Below are 11,252 nucleotides of genomic sequence, written 5' to 3' on the forward strand. Positions count from 1 at the left end.
GAGATTCGGCCTTGGTAATCAGTCAGATCAAAGGAGAATGGGATACTAAACATCCAAATCTCATCCCTTATCGAGAGCAGGTAATGACATTAATCCCATACTTTGAAGAGATTACATTTCAACATATTCCACGAGAAGAGAATCAGTTGGCAGACGCATTAGCTACCATGTCATCTATGTTCAGAGTCAGATGGGACAATGAAGCTCCCAGGATCACCATTGAGCGACTAGATGAACCAGCATACTGTTATGAACTTAACACTGAGGGAGTACAGGAAAAACCTTGGTTCCACGAAGTAAAAAGATATTTAGAAGCTCAGGAATACCCTGAAGGGGCATCCATCAATGACAGGAAATTCCTGAGGAAGTTCTCCGCTAAATTCTTTCTGAGTAATGGAGTGTTATACAAACGTAATCATGACTCGACTCTGCTTCGCTGTGTGGATAAAAAGGAAGCAGAAAAGATTATGGAAGACATGCATGACGGTATTTTTGGGACTCATTCTAATGGACATACAATGGCCAAGAAGATTCTGAGATCAGGGTATTATTGGTCTACCATGGAAGCTGATTGCCACCATCATTCCAGAACCTGTCATAAGTGTCAGATCTATGCGGACAAAGTACATATGCCTCCTGCTCCATTGAACGTGTTAACAGCGCCTTGGCCTTTTGCAATGTGGGGCATCGATATGATTGGAGAGATTAAACCCACGGCTTCTAATGGACATCGCTTCATTCTCGTCGCTATTGATTACTTCACCAAGTGGGTAGAGGCAGCCTCATTCGCTTCTGTCACCAAGAATGTGGTGGCACGGTTCATCAAAAATAGTCTTATTTGTCGGTATGGTATCCCTGAAAGGATTATCACCGACAATGGTACTAATTTGAACAACAAGATGATTACTGAACTCTGCACGCAGTTCAACGTAAAGCACCACAACTCTTCTTCGTACCGACCAAAGATGAATGGCGCTGTAGAAGCTGCTAATAAGAATATCAAGAAGATCATACAAAAGATGACGGTAACGTACAAAGACTGGCATGAGATGTTACCGTTTGCCCTTCACGGTTATCGCACTTCAGTACGCACTTCGACAGGGGCAACTCCTTTCTCTTTAGTCTATGGAACGGAAGCCGTTTTACCAGTGGAAGTCCAGATTCCCTCTCTAAGAATCATGAAAGAGGCGGGCTTAGATGAAGATGAATGGATTCAGACACGACTCGATCAGATAAATTTGATTGATGAAAAGAGACTTGCGGCTGTTTGTCATGGGCATATATATCAGAAGCGCATGACCCAGGCATTTAACAAAAGAGTCAAGAGACAGGTGTATCAAATTGGTGACTTGGTGATCAAGCGTATCATTCTACCCCAAGGTGATCCCAGAGGCAAATGGACTCCCACATACGAAGGGCCATTTGTAGTTAAGAAGGTATTCTCTGGTGGAGCCATGATACTTGCTACAATGGATGGCGAAGACTTCCCGCATCCCGTGAACGCGGACATAGTTAAAAAATACTACGCATAAAAGAGACCCGCTAGGTCGACGTACCTAGGCAAAAGCAAGGGCATCCCGGCGAACCAAAAGGGTTCGGGCAAAAATTAGGGATAAACATATAAAAATGTACACCCGGCAAGTCGAAAACCTGAAAAGGCGGCTTGGGCAAAAAAGGGTATCCCGGTGGACTGAAAACCTGAAAAGGCGGTCCAGGCAAAAGTTAGGGATTAAAGCGTATGACTATGTCCCGTTCTCGCTCTGCTTCATCCAAGTTCGAAGGACTGAACAAGCTAATCACTTCTATCCGACAGCAGGAGATGAGAGGCTTGAAGACATAATGACAGTGGTGGAATTAAAATCTATAGGGCTTTTTTCTGCATAGCTTTCTCTTTGTTTGCCTGACAATTTCCTCTTACTAGGATTTCTGTCTCCTTGTACTCAAATTGCCTATTTATAGGCCTTCTTTCAAAATCAATACAATTTCATTTCCAAAAAGATGCTTTCGTTTTGCTTTCTCTGTTGTGTTTGCGTAAACGTCCATTGATTTACTTTGAATTGATTTATGCGTTTGAATATGATCAATGTTTATCAAAAATACATGTCTAAAATGGAAATAGCAATTACTACGAGACTTCAGGACCAAGGAGAAGGTCTAACCACGCTTTCCAATGAGTCCGTTGCTAATTCGATTCCCCGGCAACGCCAACTATTCCCCAGAAGAAATCGGCACCGCCATACCGAAAGGTCATCTCTTCCATCCCTAGCCAGACTCTGTTGAGTGTTTCCATCGTCAGACAGAAATCAAGTATCCCCCAGCCGAGACCGGGTCATCAATACCAATGTCTCCGACCAGCAGACTGAGACTTGTCTCCCCAGTAGAGTTCCCTGGAAGAACGTTTCATACGCATAGTGCATTCATTGCATCATTTCGCATCACATACCTACATACAATTTTCATTCCGCATCATAGGCATTACATCATACAATGCTCTCATTTATTCCAGACGCATAATTCACTCAGTACATCATTTCACAGCACCCGCATATATACAACATTTGCATCTCATGCATCATGGCATGGCATGAAGCTAACTTTATTTTTCAGGTTAATTACCCTCTTGATACGATCAAGACAAAGGTCCATTCAGACGGACATCCTTATCAATTACAGGCAGGATTCAACTACATCCTTCAGATATACTCCATGTCACCATTCATTCTGACATCCTCCTAACGATGGCATCTATAAGCCCATCCCCAGTAAATTATTACAAATACAACATATACAAATACTATCAGATACAGCCTAACGTACGTTTCGCTCTGATTCAGCTCAACATATGACCTTCAACAACTCAGAAATGATCTAGCATACGATCCATTCTGACCTTCTTCAACTCGAATACAGTCTAATGTACGACCAAGTTAGACCAGATGCTGCTCAAATACAGTCTAATGTACGACCAAGTTAGACCTTCATCTCCTCAGGTGCTACCTTCGGACAGGTACATTCCTGAATGGTAGTCGGGTATACGGCTACTCCCTTGCTCAGGTGCTACCTTCGGACAGGTACATTCCTGAATGGTAGTCGGGTATACGGCTACTCCCTTGCTCAGGTGCTACCTTCGGACAGGTACATTCCTGAATGGTAGTCGGGTATACGGCTACTCCCTTGCTCAGGTGCTACCTTCGGACAGGTACATTCCTGAATGGTAGTCGGGTATACGGCTACTCCCTTGCTCAGGTGCTACCTTCGGACAGGTACATTCCTGAATGGTAGTCGGGTATACGGCTACTCCCTTGCTCAGGTGCTACCTTCGGACAGGTACATTCCTGAATGGTAGTCGGGTATACGGCTACTCCCTTGCTCAGGTGCTACCTTCGGACAGGTACATTCCTGAATGGTAGTCTAGTATACGGCTACTCCCTTGCTCAGGTGCTACCTTCGGACAGGTACATTCCTGAATGGTAGTCTAGTATACGGCTACTCCCTTACTCAGATGCTACCTTCGGACAGGTACATTTCTGAATGGTAGTCTGGTATACGACTACTCCCTCTTCAAGCAGATTCAGCCTAACGGACGGCTCATTCTGCAACTCAGAAACGATCTAGCGTACGATCCGTTCTGATCTTTCATCCCCATCAAAGTCATCCGTCTAACGAACAGCTCACTCTGGTACTCAGATATGGTCCAGTATATGATCCATTCTGATCCCTTATCCCTAGCAGTATATAGCATACTCTGACTCCTCAGCGAAGTCAACAGCCTGATGGATGATTCACTATACGGTCTAGCGTATGACCCGGTATGACATCCATGTCTTCAGACATCGTCTAACGTACGACACAATCTGGAAGCTCTCATCATCAAATTCTCTGGATGGCATCTTTAAGCCCATCTCCATCAAGACTAACCTGTGATTAGCAAGAGCAAATATTTGGGGCATTCTAGTGTTTAATAATCTTCCACCTCCAGACCACGAATGGCGTACACACCATTCTAACTCTCTCGGTTCAAGAATATTGAACAGGGGCAGCTGTCATACCCCAAAATTTGCCCATTAATATTTCAAGACATTTTTCAAGGCATTCCGACTCATTTTTATGACACTGATCTTAAAAGAACCAAGGCCCAGCTCACGAATGGCCCAATCCAGAAAATGGCCCAAACTGGCCTGTTCGCTACGCGCTCGCCTAGCGAACGTTATGTTCGCTACACGCTCGCCTAGCGAACGTTCGCTACGCGTTCGCTACCAGCTCGCCTAGCGAAGCTGACAGACAACAAAAAATTTCGGGCTTCATTCTGAGCCCATTAGGTCATGAAAAATGGCATTATAAATACCAGCACTTCAGTAATGAAAAAAAAAACGAAAAAAGGGAGGAAAGGAGAACCCTAGCAAGCAAACCCTAGCGCTCACAGACGGAAAACCCTAAAGGAAACCCTGAAGGAAAAGCCGGCGGCAGCAAGGTCACTTCCGCTCGATTCGATCCGATCGGCCAACTCAAGGTTACAATTCGATTGCAAACAGGTTTGCATTACTATTATCGCTTTATTTTCTTAATTTGCATGTGATACCGCTTTATGCTCTTAACTTGCATGCGATATTATAATTGAATTCATAAACATATTTGAGGTTGCATGTGAATTTAAGTGTGTCTGAACATTGTGAATGCTGAACCATGTAATTATGTGTTGAATGCCATAAGCCATGCCGCAGGTTGAAGTCATATTGTTCTGAAATTCAAAACCCGCAGCCGCTCGCTAGCACATCGCTAAGCGAGCCTGTAGCGAGTGTTCGCTAGGCCTTCGCTAGGCGAGGCAGAGGCGAACGGGACAGCCATTGATATTTGTTATGTTCTATGCGTAACCAGGTCTATTCTATGTTAATTATGCACTGTTTTGCCTGACATTCATGCTGCTGTATTTTCTTTTGCGGTGTAATCCTCGATTGCACCCTGATTTGGTATGCTAACCCGTTTGTTGAATTTTGCAAAGGTTCATATGTCCCAGAAAAAAAAACCGCCGTTAGGTCTTCCACTTTATTTGTGGGATACCCTTGTGGAGACTCACCCTAAATCGCTTAATTAATTTTAATGTGTTAATTTTAATAATTAATTTTAATGTATTAATTTTAATGTATTATTTTTAATGTATTATTTTTAATGTATTGATTTTAATGTGGAGATTCATCATAATCACCTAATTAACTTTAAAATGTGGCCTTTAAATATGTGATCTTGGACCTCTCTTTTGCCTTACGATATTACGGTATAACGGTCATGTCCCGCGAATGTAGGGATACACTTAGCAAAGACCCTTCGATTAAATCATCATAAAATAAATCATGGTCCCTCGGATGTTGCCTTCGAAAATACGATTTTGTCCCTCGATGACCCTTCGGTGTAGCCTACGGTTAAATGATGATCGTCCCTTCGAATGCTAAGGTATCCTTACAACTGTTGCCTTCAATGACCTATCGATGACCCTACGATGACCCTTTTACATCCAAAGGGTAAAATTACTTACTTCTCAATAGTAAGGACAGTTTTACCCTCATAAGGATAGGAAACGTTCATAAAGACTTTAGGAAGGTATAACTCTCAATTACTGGATCATAACCTAAAACATTTTCCACCCCTCACACTTTACACTTTACAAATCCTAGAAAATCACCACTTGGTATACATTCATACTAGAATCATTACCGAGTTACATTTTTCTAAACCATTTTCAAAATCAAACGAGATAACCACTTTGTATACATTCATACGAGAATCATTACAAAGTTAAATTCTCGTTTTCAAAACATTTTTTAAGCACCTCACAAACACTTTTCAGACAAAAATATAAGTGATCCAGCAATTAAGAGCCCATGGATAACCATGGATACAAAGGGTGCTAACACCTTCCCTTTGTATAATGTACCTCCCGAACCCAAAATCTATTGAGGTCTTTCCTGTTCTTTTCCACCTTTCCTTATTGGATAAAAGAAAAGTCGGTGGCGACTCTTGCTATCCGCGATATTGCGATAAAAAGCAAAACACCCCAAGTCAGTTCACCGTATGACAGAACTGGCGACTCTGCTGGGGATACTTTAAAAAGAGAGGTTACCTTAAAAAACAAGATCACTTATTGTCTGATTTACTTTTAAGGGATTGCTTGGGTATTCTTGAGTGAAAGATCCTACACCCGGATCTAGTGTACCTTAGGTGAGTAGCAATAGATCATCGCGACTATCCGGCGTATACTGGAATGGTTAAAATGATGGCTACGGTTAATGCGACACTTTGGTTGTCCTGATGTTCCTCATGTTAATTGAGGAAAAATTTGGCTTCCGCGTGGTGTCATCAAAGCATTAACCAGACCTTTAGAACCCTAATTGACTCATCCTAGCCATTAGAAAGTAGTGAGATAACTGACTTCGGTTCCGACTGGGGTTGGTTGATACTCGATACTACACTCTTTGAGATTGGACTTTAGGGAAGCTTCGGTCAACCGCTTGGTGTTGCACTGAAGTGGACTTAAAGGAAGGTCGATGATCTGAGATCCTTCTAGAACCCGGTTACTATTCTAGGACAGGTTGAACCAACCAAACTTCAGTGGGGAGGGTATTCACCTATGGAACTCATGCAAGCCTTAAAACCTAGGAATAATTGTTGTGTGACATGCTTGTGTTTTCATAACATCATAACATCATAACATCATAACATCATAACATCATAACATCATGGCATCATACTAACCATTTCAAGGACTTAGGAATTTAGCTTTGCTCTGTTGAACAGGTTATGGCTTCCAGGAAGACTATCCGGATCAATCTTGTAACGATCTCTCCTCAACTCAAGGATTTGGTGTCAGAACTCCCCGATCATGCTCAATTCAACAAGAAACATGGTCATCTCCTCAATTTGATTACCGATGGTTTCAAAGAAGACATGGTGAGAGTCCTATTCCAGTTCTTCGATCCTAAGCATCACTGCTTCACTTTCCCAGATTATCAGTTGGTACCCACATTAGAAGAGTTTTCCAAGCTGCTTGGGATACCTATCCTTGATCAAATACCTTTTAGTGGTCTGGAAAAGATGCCAAAGTCTGAAGAAGTTGCCGCAGCTCTACACATGACGAAGTCTGACATTGAGACCAACTGGGTAACAAGGAGTGGAGTTAAGGGCGTACTTGCCAAATTTCTGGTAGGTAAGGCCCAAGAATTCCTAAAAGTTATGAATGTCCATGCTTTTGAAGACGTTCTAGCATTGCTAATCTATGGTTTGGTGCTATTCCCCAATCCTGACCAATTCATAGACGTGAATGCTATCAAGATATTCCTCACTCATAACCCTGTGCCTACCCTGCTTGGAGACATCTTGCATTCCCTTCACACTCGTACTACGAAAAGGCAAGGGACTCTCATGTGCTGCATACCTTTGTTGTCTAGGTGGTTTATTTCGCACCTTCCTCAATCAGTCTTGAAGAATGATCAAAATCTGAAATGGTCTCAAAGGATAATGACACTCTCTCATTCAGACATCCGGTGGTGTTCTAACCTCAGAGAAAATGTTATCATCATCGACCGTTGTGGAGAATTCCCTAATGTACCACTCATGGGGATAAGAGGAGGTATTACTTATAATCCTGCCTTAGCCCTACGTCAGTTTGGGTATGCTCGAAGAGACGGTCCATATGAAATGATTATTCAAGGTACAGTGTTCGACTATGACAATGACCCTCAAAATCTCCGTCAAAAGTTTGTACGAGCTTGGGGCATGGTGAAGAGAAGCACTTTAGGAAAGAAAAATTATATTCCTATGGAGCCTTATCTCAGATGGGTACGCGCCAGAGCTCGTGAACTTGTCATGCCATATCCTGCAGTCGGACCATTGATGGTTGAATCAGAGGTCGAAGGAGGTACTTCCCAGATCATTTCTTACCCAGATATGCCTACCGATATTGAGGAATTGAAAAGATCCTGGACCCAGTTGAGAGAGGAGAGAGATACTTTTGAGACTCAGTTCGTCGCAGAAAGGAAGAAAGTATTAGAGCTCACCAGCCAGCTTGATGAGGAACGAAGACTCAATGCATATCTTCGCCCAAAAGAAGTCGCCCCTGGGAGACTTGAGCTTTCATTGTATTTTTATTATTCCTGTTGTAATGAACATGAAAAAAGTAGCAATAAACATTTCTCTCTTGTTGGTGATTTACGCAAAGTTAAATTCCAAAAGTCCTTGAAAACATTTCATACATTGCATCGCATAACACAACATTGCATAACAGGTATTCCATAGGACCATATTCTCACGGTCTGCCTCTTAAACAGAAAAATGGACCTCGAACAAACTGTCAAAGATCTCCAGACTCAGAATGCTCAATTCAAGGAGATGATGCTAAGCTTATCCAAGGGGCAGGAGGAACTGAAGGCTCTTTTGGTCGAAAAGAAGAAAGACAAGAAAGTTGTGAGCTTCATTAACCCGGGCAGAAGGCGTAAAGGACAGGCTACGGGAATCAAATTTGGAATCCCGAATGGCCCAGAAGAGGGGGCGGAAAATGATTCAGAGGAGGAGAATGTTGATTTCTCTAACCCTGAGGATGACGATGAAGAGTATGAAAATGAACAGTACTCTCCAAGGGAAGATAAGTATAAATTGCTGGAGGAACGCATGCTAGCCATGGAGGGTCAGAAGACACCTGGTCTGGATTTCGAAAGTTTGGGTCTGGTCTCCGATGTGACCATTCCTCGTAAATTCAAAATCCCCACTTTCACTAAGTACGACGGTGCATCCTGTCCTCAGATGCATTTAAGGGCTTATGTGAGAAAGATTCAGCCGCATACCACTTATAAGAAACTGTGGATTCACTTCTTCCAAGAAAGTCTGTCTGGCACTCAGTTGGAATGGTATTATCAGCTCGAGAGCTCTGACATCCGCACCTGGACTGATTTAGCAACAGCTTTTTATAAACAGTACCAGTATAATTCTGAGCTAGCACCTACTCGGTTACAGTTGCAGAATATGGCTATGGGATCCAAAGAAAGCTTCAAAGAGTATGCTCAGAAATAGAGAGATTTGGCCGGCAGGGTCAAACCCCCTATGACTGACCGAGAATTAGTAGACCTGTTCATGGGTACCCTGACTGGCCCATTCTATAGCCACTTACTGGGGAGTTCTTCATCAGGCTTCACTGAACTTATACTGACAGGTGAACGGGTGGAGAGCGGCATTCGAAGTGGAAAGTTACGGGCAGCTACTTCTACAAGCAGTAAAAAGTCCTATCATGGGAAGAATGAGTCAAATGCTGTGTACGGTCAAAAGAATCACAATAAGAAAAATGGTGACCATGCCGTTGGAGCAGTGACAATCGCAGCCCCGCCAGCTCAAAACTTCCAGCAAAGACAAGACAGACCAAGAAGGCAGTTCACCAGGATCAATATGACCTTGGCACAGGCACTGCAGGGAATGCTAAAAGCAAACTTAATCGCCCTTAGAGATCCTCCTACAAACCCCAACACTTCCTCTTCTCGTTATAATCCCAATGCCAGGTGTGCATATCACTCCGATAGCCCCGGGCACGATACAAACGATTGCTGGCCATTGAAGAATAAGATTCAGGATATGATCGAAGCTGGAGAAATTGAGTTTGAGCCTCCGGAGACTCCTAATGTCATCACTGCCCCTATGCCTAACCATGACAAGACTGTTAATGCTGTAGATGACGGTTCTCACATTTCCAATTTGGCGGACTTAACATCTCCCCTCCCGATCATAAAGAGGAGTTTATTGCAAGCTGGTTTATTTCTAGGTTGTGCTGAAGATTGCAATCTCTGCATACTCCGGCCCGAGGACTGTTTGAAATTGAAGAATGGTATTCAACGGCTGATGGACGATCGTAGAATTCTCTTCGAAAGGATTCCTAAGGCGGAAAACTCTATTGAAGAAATATCTGTGATTTCTAGGTCCAAAGTTCCAGTGAAGATTACCGCTACCAGGGCGCCTGTGAGGATTACTGCTGAGCCCAGGGTTGCTCCCCTAATCATCACGGCACCTGGCCCGATCCCGTATTCCTCAAGCAAAGCTATTCCGTGGAATTATGGCGGTGATATTTACGTCCATGGCGTGAAGCAAGTGATTAATGCTGCTAATACTAGTGGCATTGTTGGGACTAGTAAAATTACTCGAAGCGGAAGGATCTTCTCCCCAGAAATCTCACCTCCTGTCCTTGAAACTCGAGGAAAGGAACCAGTCAACCCTTCCCAGTCAGAGACACCGGTTGAAGTTACTCCCGAAGATGTTGCCAAACGGGAAATGGAAGAAGTGCTGAAAATCATCCGCAAGAGTGATTTCGATGTGGTGGAACAGTTGGGGCATACCCCGTCTAAGATCTCAATGTTATCCTTGCTGTTATCTTCTGAATCTCATGCCAATGCATTGGTAAAATTCTTGAAGACCGCTCATGTACCTCAGGAAACATCTGTCGATCAGTTCGAAAATTATGTTGCTCACTTGGCCGTTGACAATGGCCTAGGCTTTTCCGATGTTGATCTGACACCAGCAGGAAAGAATCACAATAAAGCCCTGCATATCTCCATTGAGTGTAGGGGAATCACTTTGTCTCATGTGTTGATCGATAATGGCTCTTCCTTGAATGTGCTGCCGACAGCTGTGCTGGATAAGTGATGCGTGTTTTTCGCAAGTGTACGAATCACGTCAAAGTAATATAAAAGATTATCGAATCCACAGAGACCAAGTGTCAATCTATCAAACCTGTTGTTATGGTGTGTATCTAAGGCAACTATTTTTAAGGGTTTTAATAAGGGTGCAATGGTAAATAAAATTATAATTTTAAATAATAAATAAAGACAGGCTCGAATGTAATTCACGCAATCAATGATAATCCAGTACTTGTTAGTGGAACTACTTATGGGCAATGTTTTCTCCTTTGAAAAGAACTAATTTAACAGGAACTGTCGCTTTCGCGTATTCAGAACCGAGTTGTACTCTCTAATCAACCCCTCCTATTGTCACGGATAAAAAGGTGCGTACTGCGTTAGAGTAGTAAACCTATTTTTAAGAAATATAGTATCTTAACTAAGTTGAAAAGTATTTTAACCTGGACTTCTTAGCAAAAAGAGGTTCTTACGAACCAGAGTTTAAACTTCCTAACGCGTCCGAAAATCGTTTTAAAATCTCTTTTCTTTTTAATCTAAAATCTCCTAATAAACTAGACAAAGCGCTTTTGGCTGTTTTTGAAATAGTTA

This window comes from Lathyrus oleraceus, chromosome 2, assembly GCF_024323335.1.
Source record: "Lathyrus oleraceus cultivar Zhongwan6 chromosome 2, CAAS_Psat_ZW6_1.0, whole genome shotgun sequence".
Taxonomy (NCBI): Eukaryota; Viridiplantae; Streptophyta; class Magnoliopsida; order Fabales; family Fabaceae; genus Lathyrus; species Lathyrus oleraceus.